This window comes from Bombina bombina, chromosome 4, assembly GCF_027579735.1.
Source record: "Bombina bombina isolate aBomBom1 chromosome 4, aBomBom1.pri, whole genome shotgun sequence".
Lineage (NCBI taxonomy): Eukaryota > Metazoa > Chordata > Amphibia > Anura > Bombinatoridae > Bombina > Bombina bombina.
The window spans coordinates 1,188,105,251-1,188,130,607 of NC_069502.1; positions in this window are offsets into that span (position 1 = coordinate 1,188,105,251).

Sequence of the window (25,357 nt, forward strand, 5' to 3'; positions counted from 1 at the left end):
GCAGGTACTGGTCAGACACTATATGCCGTTACTTGGGTTCATGTCACCCATGTGGTGCTGATTATCCTGTCAGATACTGAATGTCACTTGGGCCTATTGATAGGGACTCCGGGCCCGGATCCTACTATGACGTATAGAGACTTAGTGCATAGATCCAACGCTTTTGGAAAGAAGGTTGTGAGCTCCAATTTTTGTTGGTCTTTTTCTTTCAATTTGCTTGGGATACGTGACCAACTTTTTAAGACATCATTGTGGTTTCTAAAGGTCCCTGTGGACTCTAAACCGTAATTCACATTTCTTTTGGGTTTGGAGATGTGTAAAACCGTGGGAGGTCTAGTATTCCGGGTGGTGGACGATTTATGTTTCACTTTTATTATCTTCCAGTTGCTGACTCTTGTAGCCCAGTCACATTCCTTTTAGTGGTGGCAAAGTCTCCTTTTCTTCCCATCCTGGGTAGGGTCATCTGTGACTGGAAGTGTGGGCATGTCCTTCTTCCTTTTCTCAGCGTCTAATTTGCTCTAGTGCTTGGAGTGCAAGGGAGTGGATCACCCTGTCCTTTCTGCCAGGAGCAGTGAGGCTCCCATTGTTATTCCTGTTACAGGATTTTCGGGAGTCCGATCCTGGGAAGATCTCTGGAGATTCTCGTCTTCTTAATCTAGAAACTGCCCCTTGTCATACTGTGGTCTTTAGACTCTTGGGTGCTTCAACCTTAGCCTTTGGGCTTGCGAGTAGGAGGTCAGGGGTCAAATACAGACCTTCACCTTTCTGGGGTCAAGAAAATTACCATTTATATACACCAGTGTGTAGATCAGGTGGTTAAGCCTGTATACAAAGGATTACCTTATGATCCGATGTGGTTGACATTTTCTTAGACCGGTCAGGAGTTTTTTAGACTCTTGAGTTTGAGGCTGTTGCTGGTACTCTATGTCTGGGCTTGCAAAGTCCCATAGTGTAGTGGTTATAACGTCTGCTTAACACGCAGAAGGTCCTGGGATCAGGACCCAATGGGACTAGACTACAGGTTCCTTTGAGCTGCAAGCCAGAGGAATTGTTTTAAGATGGTGGAAGTCTCAGTCTTGGGTGTGCCCCTAACCATAGGAGGCTACTTATGGGTTCCTCAGGCAGTTAGATCTTTGCAATCAATCCCGTTCTCAAGAACTCTGGCTTAGGACCAAGCCTCTTGCCTTCAATGGGCATGGGCGGTTCAGTTTAACCTTAGGGTTTGGATCTCCCGTGTGTCCCTTGAGGGGACGTGGTGTTTTGACTTTCATGGGAGATTAATAGCTGCTTGAGGCTTAAGTCCCTACTTATCTTTGGGGGCATCTAATGCTTCCTAATAGACTTCCAGTTGTTGTATCAACTGGGCTGGCGATTTGGGCCGAAGGGTCTCACCTCTATTGGTATGGTGGTTACGTTTATTTTCTTCCTCTTCCCCTCACCTAGGGTGGGGGATGGGTGCTTGCGTTGCTCTCCTCATTTTGGAGGTATCTCAGTATCCGTTAAAGCCTGTGGGTCCTTGTATTTCTCACATCAGAGAGTCTTTTCCCTTTTTTGCATATTCAGGATCATGGGGCTGGATTTTGGTATTAGGATGCTGTGGGTCAGAATACTTCCTTCCCCTTGGGAGTGTTCCTTCTTTATGGAAGGTAACAGTGTAGGGGTTCTGAGCCCTAAGCACGGAGTTCCTGTCATGGCTCATGTTAGCATGCCAGTTTTTAAGTAGCGGTCAGACCTCTACTCTGGGGTTTTGATTCCTCGTAGATCTATCCTTTTTCCCCCTTAGGTTGGGACGGAGTTTTAATACTTCCTGTCATAGGTCTTTAACTAGCCTTTGGGCTGGGACCGTTACCTTGCAGTGAAGGTCAGGGATCAGTTTTCTCTATGCAGTGTTGACCGTGTACTTTTATGGAGTCTGTTCTCCCCTTTGGTGAGGGGGCTCTTGATGTTCATCTCTCCACTGGTGGTGTCTGCTGCTGGGATGGATGCTCTTTGGGGTCCAAATTTTTCTGGATGGGAGCTGCTGCCAAGTATTTTTGGCGCTTCTCAATGAGATGAGGTCCCACGATGGCTTAGGGTCAGCTTTGCTACCTGGACTTTGGTCATTGTGAGTTCTTGTTTTTAGGTGGCTCTGTGTTTTCACGGAAGAGCTCTTTTTTTGTCTGCTAGGCAAATTGTCCTGTCTATGTTTGTCTAGCCAGACGGTTTGACTTGTCTATGAGGCAATGGTAATCTCACTGTTTTTTGGAGCACCATATGTGGTATGGTGCTGTGTCAGGAATATGAGGGTGTCCCTCTGGTCATCATAGTGACATTTTTCATGAGTATGGCCTTATCTTTCTGGTCCTTGTCCTCTTGGGAGTTTGTCTTCTTGGGCAGTGGTCTTGTGGCAAACTTGGGTTTGTTTGAAGTTTTGATTTTGAGCCCTTGTTGGATGGTCCTTTGGATCTCTTAGAGGGTTCTCTATTCTCCCTCTCAGGGGTTGCTAGAGGTTCTTGTCCTTTAGGTCGGGGGTACTTTCGTGGGAGTCAAGAGCCGCATGGCTGGCTCCTCTGAGGCTTTTGTGCTCAGAATACTCTGGGTCTGAGTGGTCTCTAGCACGGCTTTGCAGGTTGTGTAACTGATGAGCAGTTACCTGGGCTTCCATTTTTTCCCCCTTGTCGTTTTTAGTTTTTTTGTTGGGTGTTGGTAATTTCAGGCTGTGGTGCCTTTCGAAGGGGCCGCCTTTTTGTACCCGCCCTTTGCATTCAGTGTCCTCTATAGCTTGGGTATTGTTTTCCCAAAAGTAATGAATGCAGCTGTGGACTCTTCCCGTTTAAGAGGAAAAACATAAATTTTGCTTACCTAATAATTTTCTTTTCTTCTTACGGGAAAAGTACGCAGCTCCCGCCCGCGCTTTGTCTATGAGGCGGCAGTACATTTTTGTTCTTCTGGCACCTTTTTCACCCTGATATTTCTCCTACTGTTCCTTGTTCCCTTGGCAGAATGACTGGGGGATGAGGGAAGTGGGGAGGTATTTGAAGCCTTTGGCTGGGTTGTCTTTGCCTCCTCCTGGTGGCCAGGTTCTGAATTCCCAAAAGTAATGAATGCAGCTGTGGACTGTCAGAAGAAAATAAAAATATCAGGTAAGCATATTTTATGTTTTTTATTCCAGTCCTCCTTTATTATCTTCCAACATTTCCCGAATTGTAATTGAAAATGTTACCTGTTACACTAATCTGTCAATTTAACAGTGAGTCAATATAAACTAAACTAGGTCATTGCTTGCATTAATAAATATGTGACTTATTATTACAGTGCAGTGAAACAAATATTTGCCCCTCTTGATTGCATCTATTTTTTATATTTGCCATAGTGTGTGGTTATATTTGCCATAGTGTGTGATTTCAGATCTTAATACAAAATGTATAACCTAACAACGACCTGAGTGAACACAAAACTCAGCCTTTTTAATCATTATTTTTTTCAAAGAATAAAGTTATTCAAAACCAAGTTTCCCACTGTAAAAAAAAATATTTGCCCCACTGAACTTAATATCTACTTGCGCCACCTTTAACAGCAGCAACTGCAATCCCGTTCTTCATATACTTTAATTGGAGATCAGTCTTACACATCCTATTTTCTGTAATGCAGACTTGATAATTAAGTGATATATGATAGTTTAAAGCATGAACTGCTTGTTTATGGTACTGATACAGCATCTCAACTGGGTTCACGGCCACTCCAGAACCTTTATATTCTATATTTTGTTCCATTTTGAGGTGGACTTACTTTTGTGTTTTCAATCATTATCCTACATGTGCATACAAACCATTACACCACTACCATCAAGTTTGGCTGCTGGTATGATATTCTCATTGCTAAATACTCTATTTTGTTTATACCTGACATAAAAGGACTTGTAACTTACAAAAAGTTCCACCTTTGTTTAGTCTGCCTACGTTACACTTTCCCAAAATGCTTGGGGTCATCAATGTCCTTTGTTTGCTAATATGAGATGAGCACTAATGTTTCTCTTTGTTAGCACTGCAGTGATTTCTCTTTTTCAGTTGTCTCAGAAAATTCAATTTTCTCCAGTCTCTTTCTTCTTATCTAATCATGAATATGGACCTTGTTCAAGAATAGAGAGTTCTGCAGTTCCTTACATGTTATTTTGGTTGTTTTTTTATTTACTTTCTGGATGAGACATCACTGTACCCTTGGAGGAAGTTTGGAAGACTGGCCACTCCTTGGAAGATTCCCCATTGTTCTACTTTTTCTCCACTTGGAGACAATGGATGTCACTGTGGTTCTTTTAAATCCCACCCAAAGATAAATACAATTGTCCAGAATTTAAAGGGACAAAGAGGTCAAAATAATACTTTCCAATTTATGTCTATTATTATTTTAAATTGTATTGTTTATCTGAATCTTAATTTGTGTTTACTATTCCCAATAAAGGGTTAAATTATAAGTGGAGAGCAAAATATTACTTCTGAGAAAGGAAGTAATACTAATACACGCAAATGTACGCTGGTACTACAAGTTAGGTGCATTGTGAACGTGACCTCACGTTCACATTGTGCGAAAGCTTTGTGCACACGAGAGTGCGCTTCCAAAGGCTCTAATGTGAGCCTCGTTTTTCATGCCGCGAGACACAGCATGAGAACCTAGCGCAGAGAAGGGAGTAAGTTAAGCAATGATGGGCAGCAGATTTTAAATATATATGCATATGAATATATATTTATATATGTATGTGTTTATATGTGTATATACACATGTTAACAAGTAAATATTAAGGTATATAGGGGCGGAGCCAACTATTCTAGAGATCATACGTGTTTTCCTGCAGCTCCTGGCTATGAGGATAGATTATATAGATTTATTAATTAACATAAGCCCACAAATACTTTTCTTTTACTCTAATACGCTGCAAAAGACCCCTACTATCTGCTTATCAAGCCACAAGAATCAGAAACTTAGCACCGCTGAAGATGGAGAGAATACATATTCTTCAGTGCAGCCATGAGGTGTGAAGCACCATACTACAAGCCGTTTCTTTTCTCACAACTATAAGCTAGTTTGGCCGGCCAATACTTGTCAGCGATCATACCCCATCATGGAGGACCTATACGGCGATCTGAGAGCTCTCTTAGAGAACCTTGATCACAAAATGACAAGCCAATTCAACTGCCTGCGGTCTATATTCCGGAGCAGCTATGGCCACGAGGGAGAAGCATCCGCTGGTATGGAGGCTCAACAGGAGAAGTTTCAAGATTGCACTCAAGTATCTTTTAATCCTGACGCTGAGCATTGTTGTCATGGGATAGTACCTCTAATCCTGACACAAGTGACGCCCTCTCTTTCAGCCCCTCTTATATCGGGAGATGTAGCTTGTTCCGTAGAGACTAGAAGGTGTCAACTAATAAGCGAGGGACTATATCATAACGCAGATGGCCTATTGACAGGTGCCTCAGTCTTGTTGGGAGCTGAACTGTACTTAGAACTCTACGAGAATATCGGCGGTCGTTGCTTCAACACCAGCTCTCCTTGGTACCTCAGGTATGCAGCTAGACTTCAGACCGGGATGAACAGCCGGGAGGTGCAATGACATACCTATGAGACACGGAATATACCGATTCATGTGCTGAAGAGACTCAGAATTGGAGTGGGGTAAATTTATGCTAGCAGCCCCGATATCTCAAGAACCCTACGCTCGCTTGTTTGTGGCAGACTTTACAGCTGCAGGGTGGATTCTTGTGTGATTCATTTAATGTTTACGGGGGACTTTTCATCCGACATTATTCAGCAGGAAGCCAGGACTATAAATGTATTCACACCACGTTGCTTTACATTGCTTGGTGCAATTTTCATAGTGGCCATTCCCTGAAGCATATGGGTCCCAGGTTGCCGTTTGTTTAATTCAACTAGCAGGCTTCCCTAAGGGTATTTTACTGTTTGCACTGCTCTCTTTATGGGAATAGGTGGCTTCTCAACAGGTTACATGAACTGTACATTTACTCTAGTTAGTAACATGAAGGGAAGCAAGATTATCATAGTTAGTTTCAACACTGCTCCCTTGATATTTTACATTAGCTTATTGGTAGCTGTAATAATACTCATTTATGCAGGATTTCAGCAAATAAGAATCTATGCAACCTATTAGTTTATAACAGAATAAGACCCAGAATACTTTAACAGTTCCCATGCATGTCTAAGTGGGGGTTTTAGTGGCTAATGGTTTCTACGCATAATTATATTTTTGAGTAGATGTTCTGCAATAGAATCTCTCATGCTTAAGTTTACTTTGGTTATTCTATAGTTGGGAACTATGCTTTTTATATCCCCATATGGGACGCACTTGCTGTACACATATTCCCTAAAGGTTATTACTGAAATCCTGAATTTTGAGCAGTAAGTAGATATCTTGGATGGAAAGTTTTCTATATAAATTGATTAGGTTGCCCCTTTAATCTCTTAGGGAATCCTAAATATTGCATATAGCTAAAGTACCTTAATTGTGCATTGTACTACTATATTTTATTTTATGGCGCTTGATTCCTATAGTGTATAGATACCCACTGAGCACTTATTTTAGAGTGCAATCCCACTACATGCTCTCTGGCATTCATTACTAGTGTTTGTTTCTCCTCTGAACCAAACTGGTTATTTTATCTATGTATTTGTGTCTTAGGGCTACATATATGCCTGAGTTCACACCTTCTTAGACTGGAATCTTAGAGCACCACGCTAATGCATTCTATGTTTTTCTAGCATGTTAAATGGTTTTCTATACTGCTAAGCCTGACATTCCTTACAGGAGGGCCTTTAATAATTTATAGGTAATAAAAATAGTCCTTATACCAGCTTTTTCTATCCTTTATCAATAATAACAATGCTAAGTCCAATTTTATTACCTCAGCTCAACTTTTAATATTTTGGTTATCAAGCTTATCTTTTTAGTTGCCTACTGGTTGTTCTTATTAATATAATCCCCTTAATTTTTTTATTTTTATATTATAAGGAGATCTGTATAGATTTATACTGAGCCCCTCACTACTGTTCATCGCTCAAATTTAAGAGATGTTCTGTAATTAAATTGAGGTACCTGTCATAGGATTGGGCCAGTTTGATATTATTTGCCCTGTGTTTTGCGTAAATGTTAGAATATTGAGGTTGGTCTTGAGGCCTCTACAGAGTTTGTGCTTTGATTGAACCCTTTGTTGATCATTGCTGTAGCTCATTCAATTATGTGGCTCAGAGCTGGCTGCCCCGATAAATAAGCTTTGTTAGTTATCATTGTTAAAAATGCAAACTCTACAGATCTACAATCATTTAAGTTACCCCAACACATCTTTCAAGAGTAGCTTCACATGTAAAGATAGGAGCCTAGAACTCAGACCATGTCTAAGTTATTATGGTGAACCGGGTTCTTTACAACTATATGATATACAACTGTGTCCGGTCATTTCTCCTCACGCAGCTTGCATTCTATATCTAGGACTGATCTATATTACACTTTGTTTTATTTCTAGATGTTTATACTGTAAAGCTTACATGTTCTAGGTTCACCCGAAGACAGTCAAGTTTTACTACAGTACATCTTTATCATTGTTATGTATGTGTTCTATGCTTAGAGTTCTATGTTAAGTGAGACATTTTCCCACCTGACCCAAACTATGTTGGTGGCTCTGTATTTAGTGAGACATTGTCACTTCTTGCCCAATTAGGAGTATTTGGATTATGATTTACATTAAGTATTTTTAAGTAAAACAATAAATACTCTTTTCATTATCCCATGGATGCCCACAATTAGCTATAAATCACCCTTTATGCTTAACATTTAACTTTTTCCATTCCCCTCATCTCTTTGGCTCATTATTGAAAACTCGGCTCCCCCCCCCCATGATCCCCTATACTACAGAGCGGTTCTTACCCGCTGACTTTCCCCTCTCCCCACAATTTAACTTCAGAGCCATTAATTATATGCTAACCTCCTTCGGGTGGTGCTTAGTATTACGATACTATACAACTCAAAAGTGGCTACCAATCTGGCTACCATAAGATTTTCATTTTTTTGTGACCAATTGGCCTTTGAGTGGCCACTCCAGTAGTCAGCCAATTATTTATTGTATTCATAAAATAGAGGTTTCAGAAGCCTATTTGTTGATATATACTGTAAGGTTTTCACTTTTGTTTTTGTACTTTATTTTTTGCTGTTGCATAATGGGACATATGTCCTTACTGTTTTAAGGCCATCATTGTATGTAACCTGTATCGCAAAACCTCAATAAAAAATTAAACAAAACCAAAAAAAAAATATTAAGGTATATAAGCATATACATATATATTTACAGGAAACACACAGTAACCATAGACTGCTATGTAAAGGCACTTTTCAGTGCTGTTTTTTTTCTAACACCCCGAAACCCGCCAACTACTGATTTTTGTAGTTTTTTTACCTCAGGTTAATTTTTGTAGCACTAATTGCTCTCACAAGCTTGTTGTAGCATTAACCAGCCACTTATAACATAGCCCTAAATAGTTTGTAATCAAAACTTCTGTAGAAATCTTCTTCAGCTAACCTGGCTGAGGGTGAACTGTGGGATTTTCTTGGCTGGAGATATAGCTTTTTGTATTCCAATTAGACTGCTGTGATAACTTTAAACATGCCCATAAAAAGCTTTATACAGTAATACATTTCTATGCAAATAAGCAAAATTATTAAGTGAATTTGAGCTGCATTTGAGACACTGGCCAACATTTAACAAACACCGGGCTGACAAGGCTCCCTCCAGCGAACCTGTCTGCCCGGTATCACAGGCCTGCATTTTTCATTGCAATAGCAACTGCTAATACATTGGCTTCCCCTGCTAGTGTTCGTGTGATCATGCACCAGCAAAGGCTGTCAATCATCTGGTCGCATTTGTATAGGGGGATTTTAGTCCACCAGCTAAGAGCTAATGTGTAGGCTGGGAAGCACCTTTGTTTTATGTATTTTGTAGTAATGAATAGAGGATTTTTTATTTAAATTGATTCTATTTAAATTTGCAGTCTTGGCTATCTACCATACAATATGCTACATGTGAAATAAATGATTTCTTGATTATTATTATTGTGTATGTCATGCCCGGAGTTCCAGAAATTTAGTGGATGTTCCCAAGATTTCACAAAGACTGTAATTTTTCACAAGGGACCTTCAGGGAAAACAAGCTATTTTTCCTTTGAAAAGAATGATAGAATGCTATCAGCTACACATGAAATTCATCAAACACTGGATTTCCTATAGCAATTTGGCTTAGCAGCAGCCTATAGATGAAGAGTGAAGTATTAAGACAACAGTACTGACATAAGCAGTTCTGCACTGACTGAAAAATCAAGATTCATTATATATTTATATAAATAATGAATTTTGTAGAATGGTCTTATAATTATATAAGCTGTATATGTGAACATTTTATGCATGACTAAGGGCAAATCCCAAAACGTTGCAACTTGTTTTTAATTTGTGAGACAATAAAAATGGATTTTTAGATTGAAATGGTGCTGTGGACAATCCATTGTTGTATTATAATTATATGCTCTAACGAATATGAACATGTCATTTTTATACTATTATTCCCCTTTAATCTTATTTCAAATGATATCATTCAGATGTTAACTTCAATATCTTTTTAGATCAAACATTTAATTCAATAGTCATTTGTTTCAGTTCATTTGATATACCAACATGTAATATTGATTTTAAAAATAAAAAGCTAAATTAATATATTAAGAAACTAAACTAATGGTGCTTGTCCAACAAACATTTGAAATTTGTGTAGAAAGGAAACAATGCCCATTGTTCATTATTTCTAATAAATATGCTAAAACCATTCCCAGCTAATCACCTCAAGGGATTTATTTATCCTAAGAGAGGAGATACCACCCTTATCTCTTGATTTCTAGAGTGGGTTACAATCCATTGATAACTAAATTCTTATTGGCACAAAGGTAGGTTCTTTTCTATTTAATTTTTATAATTTATGTTTTATAAAAAAAAACAGGAATTGAATAAGGACTGCAAGGGAATTAAAAAATGGATGTGATATGCATAGTATTAAAATGTAATTATGTTTGCTCTTCAGAATGAAAGATGGGCAGACTTGATGGTCTTTTTGATTCTTACCCATTATCAAAATCTACAGCAAGTAGAAAATTCCACTAGTGTGGCGCTTACCGTTCCTGCGAGGGTCCGGGGTCCTTTCACTGAGCAGCGTCACTTCAGCGTGTCTGAGAGATAACAGTGTGTCACGTCCGTTCCGCTCCTCCGTGCAGACTGTGTGAGAAATCCGGAAGTAGGGAGCCCAGCCGACACGCCTCTGTCCAGGCGTGATGAGAATACAAAGTGCAACGTGAGAGAACGGCTACAGGGCTACAAACCTACTTAATCCAGTGAAAAAGGGGACAGCAAGAACAAAGTTTGTAAAAGTAAAAAGGCTTTATTGTGTAACACTAAAAACAAGTAGAGCCGTAGCTCAAAACAGCATACACTGACAAAAGGGGTAACAGTGCAGCACAGCAGACATGTTTCGTGTGTCCTCAGCACACTTGTTCACTGAACAAGTGTGCTGAGGACACACGAAACATGTCTGCTGTGCTGCACTGTTACCCCTTTTGTCAGTGCATGCTGTTTTGAGCTACGGCTCTACTTGTTTTTAGTGTTACACAATAAAGCCTTTTTACTTTTACAAACTTTGTTCTTGCTGTCCCCTTTTTCACTGGATTAAGTAGGTTTGTAGCCCTGTAGCCGTTCTCTCACGTTGCACTTCATTATCAAAATCTGTTTGATCTTTTTTCTGTATTTCTGCATTTTTTAAATAATAATAATCAGTGGCCCACAAACTGCCATAAAAATGCAGAAAACAACTCCCTGCAGGGAAGGGGTTAATGAGTGTTAATATCCTTACCATAATCAGCATCAATCATGTCTAGATTGCATTGCGTTATATTTTGCCTCAGCACACTATGACCTACACATGTAAACTATCCCCATGTGACAAGACTAAATGTTTTTTTTTTAATTTATGAGTAGAAAATAAAAATATCATAAAACATGTGCATTTTACACAGTTATGAGCAGGATATGCACAGACCTGTTTCTTGAAACAGCTATGCTTCCCCTGGGGCTAATATTAGTTATGGTTCAGTGCAAATCCATCTTACAATTTATGTAATTAATCCTTTCTACTCAGAATTACACTTTCCAAATTCAGCAGCAGAATATCACACAGAGCACAATATGTTTAGTCTGCGGCAGGGACTGCTTCTTGTGACGGGTCGTCAGCTGGAGATCCCTATGACGTGACAGCAAAGGTCAGGATCATAACATTTCTAAATGGCAGCTAGATATAAACAATTCCAGTGAACATGCATTACACTCTATACCAGAGTCTTATTAGTAGTTACTCTTAATTCAATAGTTACACCTAATGAAACAGCTCATAACAAGTTGCGGTTCTGCTATGACATTTGAGGACTCCAATATACTCCCTCAGCTTTTTTATCATGCTGTATATTATGTTTTTATAATAACTGTTTTTAACTTACACCGTATTGACGTCTGGGATCCTTATTTTTATGGTCTAGTGGAGTTTACCCCAACCGGAGGTCAGTGAGCTGAGGCTATGAGATCTCCCAAGCTGCGACTATCAACACATTTGTGTGCTGCCACACTTGTGAGTTCTACAGCCTCATCTTGTTTGTTACTTAACCCCTTAAGGACCAGCGACGTACCCTGTATGTCGCTGGCCTTTTTTTGGACTTGATTGTTTTATAGCGCGGTCTTGCCACCAACATTAAGACTGCTCTATTCCACAAAGCCTTCTGGAGGGAGGGCATTAATAGTGTGTTCTTACTAGACTTGTGCTATTATGTCCTGATAAAACCCTTAACGACCAGTGACATACAGGGTACATTGTGGTCATTAAGGGGTTAAAGTTTGGTGGACAAGCTGTGTTGCACCAGGAGCAACTTCTGTTTTTTTACTCTGTTTTTTTAGTGTTAAAGTGGAGGTGAATGTGTGACCAGTAGAGCTGCCAGTGCCTTTGGGAAAATTTATAGAATCTTATCAATGATTCTTCAGCTTTATTATCATTTTGGAGGACTGCCTTATCTCCTTTATGTATTTATAAATATATGTAAACAAAGAGCGTCCCCTACTGTATCAGTATAGAGGACTTGAGCATGTATTGTTTTTTAATTCAATAGTGAGTTATGCACAGGAAAAAAGCATTCTATAGAAAACAGACTGTAAGACAATTTTTCAATACCAATTCTCCTCTGGGCATTGCACCTAGCGGCAAACACGCTGTGAAAATATGCAATTTTAGAAAAATAAATAATGAAATAAAGATGCTGAATGAACATTCTGTGCTTCTGCAAGAAACATTTTTAGTTATTTTCTGATGCATCACTATGCCCGTCAAAGTGCGCGAGGAAATGTTCATGTTTGCTTCAGCTCAGCTTTTGGCTTTGCACTTCTCTGTTGTCTCTTTTGTGACATCACCACCAATTTACAGTTTTAGCCTCACTATTCCTTGGCTGTGGATTTGTCTTTTTTTGACATTAAATGTTTAACACAAATAATCAATAAAGGACAATGGACCAGATAACAAGTGGTACTCTAAATAACTTTTTAGCTTGTGTGTTAATTGCGCTCAATTTAAAAATGTATCAAAGCAGGGATAGCGCGCATATTACAACTTGAAAGTAAAAAGTTAATGCGGGAGGGTAAGACTGGTGCACACTAAATTTAGGTCTTTGGATATTGTGGCTAAACTATCTTCCTCTCTCCATAGACATCTATGGGGCGCACAGTTAGAAATACTTAAAATTTGTATGTTCTTCACATAGAAGAAAATGTTTTCTTTATTTTTAAACACACACACACACATATATATATATATATATATATATAGTATATATATATAGTATATATATATATATATATATAGTATATATATATAGTATATATATATATATATATATATATATATATATATATATATATATATATATATATAGTATATATATATATATATATATATAGTTTATATATATATATTTTTTATATTTATATATATATATATATATATATATATAGTTTATATATATATATATATATATATTTTATATATATATATATATATATATATATATATATATATATATATATATATATATATATATATATATATATATATATATATATATATATAGTTTTATAGCTATATATTGTATGTACAGATATATATGAAAATATATAAGGGCTCAAAAGTGTATATATGTGTGTATATGTATGCATGTGTGCACATTCATATTTACACATATAAACACATAAATACACACATACAGTATCTCACAAAAGTGAATACACCCCTCAAATTTTTGTAAATATTTTATTATATCTTTTCATGTGGTAACACTGAAGAAATTACACTTTACAATGTAAAGTAGTGAGTGTACAGCCTGTATAACAGTGTAAATTTGCTGTCCCCTCAAAATAACTCAACACACAACCATTAATGTCTAAACCGTTGGCAACAAAAGTGAGTACACTCCTAAGTGGAAATGTCTAAATTGGGCCCAAAGTGTCAATATTTTGTGCGGTCACTATTGTTTTCCAGCACTGTCTTAACCCTCTTGTGCATGGAGTTCACCAGAGCTTCACAGGTTGACACTGGAGCATCTGCCCCACAGATGCTCAATAGGGTTAAGGTCTGGAGACATGTTTGACTAGTCCATCACCTTTACCCTCAACTTCTTTAGCAAGACAGTGGTCATCTTAGAGGTGTGTTTGGGGATGTTATCATTTTGAAATATTGCCCTGCAGCTCAGTCTTGAAAGGGAGGGGATCATGTTCTGCTTCAGTATTTCACAGTACATGTTCCTTCAATGAATTGTAGCTCCCAAGTGCCGGCAGCACTCATGCAGGCCCAGACCATGACACTCCCACCCAGACCATGACATTCCCACCACCATGCTTGACTGTAGGCAAGACACACTTGTCTTTGTACTCCTCATCTGGTTGCCGCCACACACGCTTGACACCATCTGAACCAAATAAGTTTATCTTGGTCTCAGGACATGGTTCCAGAAATCCATGTTCTTAGTCTGCTTGTTTTCAGCAAACTGTTTGCAGGCTTTCTTGTGCATCATCTTTAGAAGAGCCATGCAGATCAATTTGATGCAGTGTGCAGTATATGGTCTGAGCACTGACAGGCTGACCCCCCACCCCTTAAACCTCTGCAGCAATGTTGGCGGCACTCATACGTCTATTTCCCAAAGACAATGTGCACTGAACTTTTTTTGGTCGACCATGGCAAGGCCTGTTCTGAGTGGAACCTGTCCTGTGAAACCACTGTATGGTCTTGCCCACCGTGCTGCAGCTCAGTTTCAGGGTCTTGGCAATCTTCTTATAGCCTAGGCCATATTTATGTAGAGCAACAATATTTTTTTTTTCAGATTCTCAGAGAGTTCTTTGCCATGAGGTGCCATGTTGAACTTCTAATGACCAGTATGAGAGAGTGTGAGAGCAATAACACCAAATTTAACACACCTGCTCCCCATTCACACCTGAGGCCTTGTAACACCAATGAGTCACTTGACACCAGGTAGGGAAAATGGCTAATTGGGCCAAATTTGGACGTTTTCCACTTAGGGGTGTACTCACTTTTGTTGCCAACGGTTTAGACATTAATGGCTGTGTGTTGAGTTATTTTGAGGGGACAGTAAATTTACACTGTTATACAGGCTGTACACTAACTACTTTACATTGTAGCAAAGTGTCACTTTTTCAGTGTTGTCACAAGAAAATATATAATAACATATTTACACAAATGTGAGGGGTGTACTCACTTTTGTGAGATACTGCATATGCATATATATACATATATACACATGCATACCCATATTTAGACTCACAGAAAATATTTTTAGCACCACTTGTTATCTTTTGCTTTGGTGGAGGATCAAGATTGGCTAGTGACACTTGATGTCACTAGCTTATATACCATTATTCCACTTAATGAAGGACTGTTGGCTATTAAACAGACTTTAAAATGCTACCCGTATGTTGGTCTCTCTACAGAGTTTTTTATTGGAACTAGTAAGATTGAGTCTAAGGGCTCCATTTATTAAGCAACGAATGCTACTTCGGAGCCCCTTCGTTTCAGGTCCACCTGAAATGGACATTAAGTGAGCAGGGGGAGGCATTGCACCAGCTTTTCACCAGAAATGCTTGTGCAATGTTAAATGTCGATAGATTATGCTGTCAGCATTTAGTTAAATGTACCCCTAACTCTTAACTTCTTTCAGTTTGAGGATTTATTCTACATTCAGATTACAGGTACAGCCATGGGTTCCAATATGGCCCCAGCTTATGCACATCTTCACATGGACAGATATAAAGGGGACATTTTAAAAGTATATTCCAATACACATATATGTCTGTATAAAATATATATTGATAATCTGCTATTAATATGGAATGGATCAGCTGAGTCCCTGATTTCTTGATTTGAATGGGAAAATTACAGGGAGTGCAGAATTATTAGGCAAATGAGTATTTTGACCACATCATCCTCTTTATGCATGTTGTCTTACTCCAAGCTGTATAGGCTCGAAAGCCTACTACCAATTAAGCATATTAGGTGATGTGCATCTCTGTAATGAGAAGGGGTGTGGTCTAATGACATCAACACCCTATATCAGGTGTGCATAATTATTAGGCAACTTCCTTTCCTTTGGCAAAATGGGTCAAAAGAAGGACTTGACAGGCTCAGAAAAGTAAAAAATAGTGAGATATCTTGCAGAGGGATGCAGCACTCTTAAAATTGCAAAGCTTCTGAAGCGTGATCATCGAACAATCAAGTGTTTCATTCAAAATAGTCAACAGGGTCGCAAGAAGCGTGTGGAAAAACCAAGGCGCAAAATAACTGCCCATGAACTGAGAAAAGTCAAGCGTGCAGCTGCCAAGATGCCACTTGCCACCAGTTTGGCCATATTTCAGAGCTGCAACATCACTGGAGTGCCCAAAAGCACAAGGTGTGCAATACTCAGAGACATGGCCAAGGTAAGAAAGGCTGAAAGACGACCACCACTGAACAAGACACACAAGCTGAAACGTCAAGACTGGCCCAAGAAATATCTCAAGACTGATTTTTCTAAAGTTTTATGGACTGATGAAATGAGAGTGAGTCTTGATGGGCCAGATGGATGGGCCCGTGGCTGGATTGGTAAAGGGCAGAGAGCTCCAGTCCGACTCAGACGCCAGCAAGGTGGAGGTGGAGTACTGGTTTGGGCTGGTATCATCAAAGATGAGCTTGTGGGGCCTTTTCGGGTTGAGGATGGAGTCAATCTCAACTCCCAGTCCTACTGCCAGTTTCTGGAAGACACCTTCTTCAATCAGTGGTACAGGAAGAAGTCTGCATCCTTCAAGAAAAACATGATTTTCATGCAGGACAATGCTCCATCACACGCGTCCAAGTACTCCACAGCGTGGCTGGCAAGAAAGGGTATAAAAGAAGAAAATCTAATGACATGGCCTCCTTGTTCACCTGATCTGAACCCCATTGAGAACCTGTGGTCCATCATCAAATGTGAGATTTACAAGGAGGGAAAACAGTACACCTCTCTGAACAGTGTCTGGGAGGCTGTGGTTGCTGCTGCACGCAATGTTGATGGTGAACAGATCAAAACACTGACAGAATCCATGGATGGCAGGCTTTTGAGTGTCCTTGCAAAGAAAGGTGGCTATATTGGTCACTGATTTGTTTTTGTTTTGTTTTTGAATGTCAGAAATGTATATTTGTGAATGTTGAGATGTTATATTGGTTTCACTGGTAAAAATAAATAATTGAAATGGGTATATATTTGTTTTTTGTTAAGTTGCCTAATAATTATGCACAGTAATAGTCACCTGCACACACAGATATCCCCCTAAATAGCTATAACTAAAAACAAACTAAAAACTACTTCCAAAAATATTCAGCTTTGATATTAATGAGTTTTTTGGGTTCATTGAGAACATGGTTGTTGTTCAATAATAAAATTAATCCTCAAAAATACAACTTGCCTAATAATTCTGCACTCCCTGTAAATTGAGAGCCCAGTTAAATTTAAGATGAATCACAGTCTTCAACAAATTTATTACCTTGATCTAAAGCAGTGGAGACTATTACATGTTTAGAAAGGGCATGGATAGGAACTCTATCCTCTCTGCCAGGAGTTGTCACCCTAAGGGACTGATCTGTGCCTGGAATCACAACTGAATGAGATGTGTTAGAGATATATGCAGAGTGATTACCCCCTAATATATAATCAATGTTTGCATAGCAACAGAAGGATCTTCTGCTAAACAGGGATAAGTCCACTGATGAAAGTTTATCCTTTTTTTACCACTTTACGCCGGATAAGTCAAACTTACACAGATCCTTGGATCAACATTTGGATATCCTTTCATCTGATCCATCCCTACCATTCTATAATTATGCAGGGATAATGTTCAGGAGGGCATCCGACCTTCAGGACATGCTGGTCAAAATTGATCCAACCCATTGTTAGAGTAAATCATCATAGCTATCTACCAATAAGGTTTGTTCCTTTAGATGCCCTTCCTGCACCAATTGTAATTAGATGATTCCTGGCTCAAACTTCTGGCATCCATTCACCAATCACAATTACAATATTAAATTATTTCTTACCTGTACAACAAATATATTAGTTAGCATACTTACTGTACACATGGCCTTTTCTATGTTGGAAAGATGTGTGATGATGCCCGAATTGTATGGCGAACCATCGGTCTGCCATAAGACAGTCATTTTCAGGTAGTGATCAGCCCATGGCATGCAATTTCTTGGAGCAACAACACTCAGTGACCGACCTTACATTTGATATGGTAAATGACAAGGTGTGTGACTGGGGTTCAAAGGTATATATATATATATATATATATATATATATATATATATATATATATATATATATATATATATATATTATAATGTGTAATATAACAGAAGAACTCATCCTGGAAAATAGCCAGGTTGAAAAAAGACAGGGAAACAGCACTCTTTTGAAAAAACAATATTTTTACTAGCACGATTTATATACATAAGTGGTAAAGGGGATGGCAATCGGGAGTCCTGCCTCCACCCTTGAACCGCAAGGATAGGCAAAGTACACTGTGTGTAAGGTACAAAATAGTTTGCAACAACAATATTTATCAAAAAAAACAAATATTTATAATGGGACCTTCCGAGTCCAATATACAAAACCTGACCGGTCAGGGGATGTGCGGAACAAGTTGCGCAATATGTAAATGCAGCACAATACAAAGCTGACTTAAGTAAAGCCTGTCACACTTCCTACACCCAGCTGCACACAGCACCTCTGTGAAGAGGTAATTGCTGGGCAGGTAAAACGTAGTAAGGGATCTAAGAAAGTGATGACAGCTTTATAACAAGCGGGATAAGCTAGTCAGATATACCTTGCAAACTGTACATAGAAGAATTTATATTCAGAGGGGAAGTGTATTCCTGGGATCAACTACACCCTGCTGCAGCCGACGCCTCACTCAGGAGGTATAGCGGTCGGGCAGGTAGAAAAATGGGATCTAAGTGATCTTAATGGAAACACGCCCTCAGGATATGTACATAAGTAGATAGACCAGACATTTAAATCTTCATGTATGGATGACATGTATTGCAGACAAGGTATAAGTAAGTACATTCAAGAAAACAGCGTTATTGCATGCCATGCAGAAAAGCAATTAGGTGTGTTAGTATTCAGCATATGTCTGTCCATTTTAAGTTCCTAGAAAAAATCCCGTATCTATTTCTCGATATTCTTTATTATTATACCAGGCTACTTAGGTTTATCCTAGCTTCCCTGGTCTCCGGTGAGATAGATCCCCTAGCTAAATAACCAGGAATATCATACATTGCCCTGGTAAAACTTTGGGGTTCCTTTTGGCATTCTGGATACCTTGTCTCCGGCTTTGAACCGTGAGGTTTTGGCATATATATTACTTTACAAGACGCTATTAGAATGGCATTTACATTTTCAGATGAAAATTGGGAGGCTGAACTTACAGCTTCACTATCTGTATCCAATTTGGAAGAGAGTCAGGATACTAGTAGCAATACACCAGTCAACATCTATGGTGCTTTTAAAAGTTATAAAAAACAACTTGTTAAACAAGTAAAACTTAGGGCTGAGACATCAAGCCTTGAGAATTATATTAAAATGAACATCATCCCGAGGGGTTTACGTCTTCGATTGGACCCTGGGACTAATCTGAGGGAAGACGAGGGAGGTGAAGAGTTTATGGAAGGTTGGAATTCCAGCCTCTCAGACTGCTCCATCATTTTGATGAAAAAAATGGTCATTCGTAACAAAGAAAGACTAGAAAAGACCATCACTCAGGCAGAGGAATCACTTAAACTGGTTAACACTTTTTCAAGTAATACAAACTTTGCAAAACTAAATGAGGAGATAAAAGAACAAATATCAAGGTTACAAACTGATATTAAATTAAGAAAAGGTAGGAAATTCTCGCGAGACAATGATGATTATAAAAATAAAAAAGTTTATAATTATCTGCCACAAAGAAGTTCCTACGACTCGGGTACTGATGGGTCAGATATAGAATCTGAGCACCGAAGATCTACCCGTAGGAACTCACAGTCTTTTTTAGGAGAAGGAGGAGAGGGGGAAGAAAAAGGAGGAGGAAAAGCAGCAGGTACACACTTAGAAGAGAGGAGGTATCCCTCCAGACAACGACGGCAACGGAGTTACGACCAGAACCAAACGAACTACCCTCGGGGCAGATCGCGAGGGTTTCGGGGTCGAAGGGGATATTGAATAATTCAGAAGAGGGTCTTCAGATAATCAATCTATCCTCCTTCAAATTGAATCTCATACATATAGAGGTTTTAAAAAAAGGATTGACCTTTTGTCCTACTAATTCACTTAATAAGTTTAAGTTTATTAAAGACCTACACCTATTTGCACGTCGGGTTGTACTATCGCAAATTATGAAAGGAAAGAGTAGACACCTAGTGGAGGATGTTGCTCTAAATAGAGAAGATACATCTAGCATATTGAACCTTCAGAGTCTTTTGGCAGATAGTGAAGGCAGCCAATATGTCCCCTCACAGATGGAAGACTCCATCCAGTATGAGAGGTTTCACTCTAATTTTAAGGCAAAATCCAAATACATGCCACAGCTATCCATGGTACCAGCTGTGAACATTTTCGTCAGAGAAGTTGAAAAACAAATCCTAGGACTACCCTTCACTGGATTGGTCAATGACAATCTAACAAAATCTGAAAGAAAGGCACTTAACCAGCTAATGAATGCCAAGGGCTTTGTAATAAAACCCGCGGATAAGGGTGGGAATTTGGTTCTCTGGGACGAAAACATGTATACTTTGGAGGTTAAACGTCAACTCTTGGATAAAACATTCTACAAGAGTTTAACGTTTAACCCGATCCCTGCATTACAATTTGCACTTTTCAATATTTTGAAAGAAGCAAAAAGCAAGGATATTATAACCTCCACAGAATTTAAGTACCTTTATCCAGAACATCCGGTGATGCCTGTATTTTACTGCATCCCTAAGATCCACAAAAATGCCAACCATCCTCCAGGTAGACCGATTGTGGCTGGCATAGGCAGCCTTACTGAAAATCTGGGCAACTACGTGGACTCCTTTCTTAGACCCTACCTCATCACCCTTCCATCATACATCATGGATACCTCGGATTTCCTACGTAAGATTGACAGGTTGGTGCTCCCCGAAAATGCCATCCTTGTCACCCTAGACGTGGAGGGACTATATTCATCAATCCCACACGAAGTAGGACTTAGGGCATGTAAGCATTTCCTATCGACGAGAGGTATGAGTGCTGTACAACATACTGACTTCGCGATTGAACTGCTAAAATTCACACTTACAAATAACATATTTATGTTTGACAATAAGATATATTCCCAGCAACAGGGCACAGCTATGGGAGCAACATGTGCTCCCACTTATGCGTGTCTCCATCTAGGCATCTGGGAAATGGAAGAAGTGTACCAGAATCCCCTTTTCGACGAGAACATCCACATATGGCTACGATATGTGGATGATGTCTTCCTAGTCTGGGAAGGCTCAGAGCAGACCTTGAAAGAATTTGTGAATTCTCTAAATAAGAACAAGAGTAATATCTCACTTACCCTACAGTTTAGTAAGGAAGAAATATCCTTTTTGGATATAAATGTGAAGATTAAAGATGGCTGCCTGATGACAGAAAACTATCGCAAAAGCACGGCCACTAATAGCCTTCTTCACGCTTCTAGCCATCACCCAAGCCACCTAAAAAGGGGTATCCCTAAGGGCCAATTTCTCAGGCTACGCCGAAATTGTTCCACAAAAGGGAAGTACTATCAGCATGCGGCTGAAATGGAAAAAAGGTTTTTGAATAGAGGATATTCAAAGAGGATAGTGAAACAAGCCCTAACCGGTGCGGCCCATCTGAATAGGGATAGTCTTTTGGTACCCAAAGACAAGACTGGTGAATCATCAAAAATTAGATTGGTCACTGAGTATAATTGCCATTGGACCTCATTAAAACAGATTTTGGCACACAACTGGCACACTTTGACTAGTGATGAAGCAGTATCACGTGATGTTGGGGATTTTCCAAACATCACAGCCAAAAGGGCACCGAGTCTTAAAGACAAATTGGTGAGGAGCCAATATTTGTCGACTCCTAAACAACAAAATTGGTTGTCCAAACACAGATCCTATGGCAACCATCCCTGTGGGAAATGTGTTGCATGCAAGTATATGGTTAAGACCAAACAATTTGCAACACACACAGGAAAAACATATACTCTAAAACACTTTGTGAATTGCAACACGGAAGGGGTTGTTTACCTTCTTTCGTGTAGCTGCCCGCGTTATTACGTGGGAAAAACGAGAAGGGCCATAAAAGACCGGATAACAGAGCACCGGGACGATGTGAAATATAAGAACCAGAAAAGTAACGTTGCCAAACATTACGAACACATGCATGACAGTAATCCTGACTCTCTCTCCTTTATCGGGATAGATAGGGGCATAACCAACAATAGAGGGGGGGATAATGACAGAATTCTCCTCCAAAAGGAATGCAGGTGGATCTCAGTTTTGGGTACCCAGCTTCCTGCAGGCCTCAATGACAAATTGGATATGGCCTGTTTTCTGTGAATGAACACATTCTCTAGCGTCTTGTACTATAGTAGGCTAAATTCTGTTAATTTTTAATAAAAAGACGATTGCAACATCAATATATTTATTATTTTCTCCTTTATATTTCTCTAAATTTCAATGTAAAGTAAGATAGATCCTTTTTTATTACTTCATATTTGAATATAGACACATTTTGGTTTTTCCTTAATTGTTGATACTTTGCAAATACTTGCAATACTTTCACCCGTCAGTAGAGGCGCAAAACGACACTAGGTATAAATAGAGTGACAGGTGCACCTTGGATATCACGCCCTGACGAAGCCCGTTAAGCAACTTGGACGCACGGGTGAAACGCGCGTCGGCATAGGTCCAGCCGACCGGATCACGTGATGTGCGTGTGAAGATCATTAAGCAAAGAATCTGCAAACAAGCCCTGCGGTTTACTACCAGGCACTCTTAAAGCAAAGTCAGAATCAAAACTCGGCATATTTTGGCATACATGTCATGGACTCACAGCTACTCGGCACGGCCGACTTGTCATTTCAGCTATCAGGTCGTATGGTTCCATTACATTCCTTGCCGCTAACTGCATGAATCAGCTTTGGCTTATGTGCATGAATTTCGCACCTGGCAAACGCCACTCTGTCGAGAGGGGGCACAGCTTTTTCTAGGAACTTAAAATGGACAGACATATGCTGAATACTAACACACCTAATTGCTTTTCTGCATGGCATGCAATAACGCTGTTTTCTTGAATGTACTTACTTATACCTTGTCTGCAATACATGTCATCCATACATGAAGATTTAAATGTCTGGTCTATCTACTTATGTACATATCCTGAGGGCGTGTTTCCATTAAGATCACTTAGATCCCATTTTTCTACCTGCCCGACCGCTATACCTCCTGAGTGAGGCGTCGGCTGCAGCAGGGTGTAGTTGATCCCAGGAATACACTTCCCCTCTGAATATAAATTCTTCTATGTACAGTTTGCAAGGTATATCTGACTAGCTTATCCCGCTTGTTATAAAGCTGTCATCACTTTCTTAGATCCCTTACTACGTTTTACCTGCCCAGCAATTACCTCTTCACAGAGGTGCTGTGTGCAGCTGGGTGTAGGAAGTGTGACAGGCTTTACTTAAGTCAGCTTTGTATTGTGCTGCATTTACATATTGCGCAACTTGTTCCGCACATCCCCTGACCGGTCAGGTTTTGTATATTGGACTCGGAAGGTCCCATTATAAATATTTGTTTTTTTTGATAAATATTGTTGTTGCAAACTATTTTGTACCTTACACACAGTGTACTTTGCCTATCCTTGCGGTTCAAGGGTGGAGGCAGGACTCCCGATTGCCATCCCCTTTACCACTTATGTATATAAATCGTGCTAGTAAAAATATTGTTTTTTCAAAAGAGTGCTGTTTCCCTGTCTTTTTTCAACCTGGCTATTTTCCAGGATGAGTTCTTCTGTTATATTACACATTATAATACTATTTAAGGGCCTGCACCATATGTACTTATAATACCAACAAGGACCGATTGGAGGTTACCCTTGTTCACTAGCTTATATATAAATTTTAAAGCATTTGCTTCTCTCCCGTATCTATTTCTCGATATATATATATATATATATATATATATATATATATATATATATATATATATATATATATATATCCTTTAAATAAATGCACTCTCTGGATTTGAAAAACAAACTTTTTACTGTGTGACCATTCAGGGTTTTCACCCCTTCCTCAGCATCATTTTGTAAACATGTTGGAGTTACAATGTGTTTACAGTTCCATTAAGGTCAGACATTTAAAAACATTACAAGAGTAGGCGTAACATGTTTAGCAAGGCTTCCTGAACTCAGGACCCAATAACAGACCAAATATTTAGGATCACCTTGGGTGAGAACAGGACAGGTAACCACAGTAACTGAGTATCTGATTATATCACCTGTGCTGTACGTGAGACATCCTGAAAATCTTGCTTGTCAGTGGGGGCTGAGAGCAGGAAATGAGAAACCATGAGAAAGTGTTAAGTTCTGCCCCCTACATATTCCCTGCTATTCCAACTGTCACTGAAACTGCTGCAGAACATTATCCCTGAGGATTTTCCGGACACTGAATTTGTCATATGGTAGAAGGGTAGTCAGTTTCACACTCCACAACAGAGAGCAAGTGAGAAAATAATGAGGTTAATAATATACTTAGGTTTTTATTGTGAGGTAAAACATTACATGTTTATTGTCAGGCTGGGATATAAAATGTGCTTGTTAGACAGGTAGGATAAACATTCAGGATTTCACATATGCTGGTGTAATGTTATTTATACATCTGCTAAACATAAACAGAACAGATCTGTTGTCTGTAGTGTAGTTCAATATGCTGATAAATTAGAATTTACTAGACATTTCTGGAATACAGTGGGTGTATTGATCTTATGTAAATTGTGATCACATCACCTTTAGGGCCCCATTTATGAAGCTGTGGATGCAGCATCCGGCATGAACGCTACATGCCTATAATACTAGTTAAAAAGACAGCTGACACTTAACCTCTCTGTTTTTTGATAGGTGGAAGAATTAAATTATCTAGATCAGATCTGATCAGATTGATTGACAAGTCCTAATCTCATGCAATTAGTTGTACAAGAGCAAGGCATGCGCCTGCACAAGTAATTGGAACTTTGTCCATCTGGCCTTTGATAAATGGGGCCCCAAGTGTTTATACAACCACGTTCAGTGCATGAGTGTATGAAATGTGGAGGGACAATGAAAATTGAAAAGGCTAATTAGTATGACATGCTTTAGTCCTAGCTGCTTGCGTGTCTGGTCATCGGCCAATCCAGACAAATGTTTCAGTATGGTGCAAGGCTTGAATCAAAATATATATATAAAAAAAATATAAAAGGTGAGCTGTTCTGATGTTTAAATGCCTGGGTCATTTTCTTTCCCAGCCCAGCCTTCAGTGAGTGAAGGCTTGTGTTTTTACAAGTGGAAAACATTCAAGACAGTCGCCAATTTCCCAGGAGTGGACGTCCAAGCAATTTCACCCCACGGTCAGACTGTGCAATGCTCAGAGAAATTGAAAAAAAAACCCAAGAGTTACATC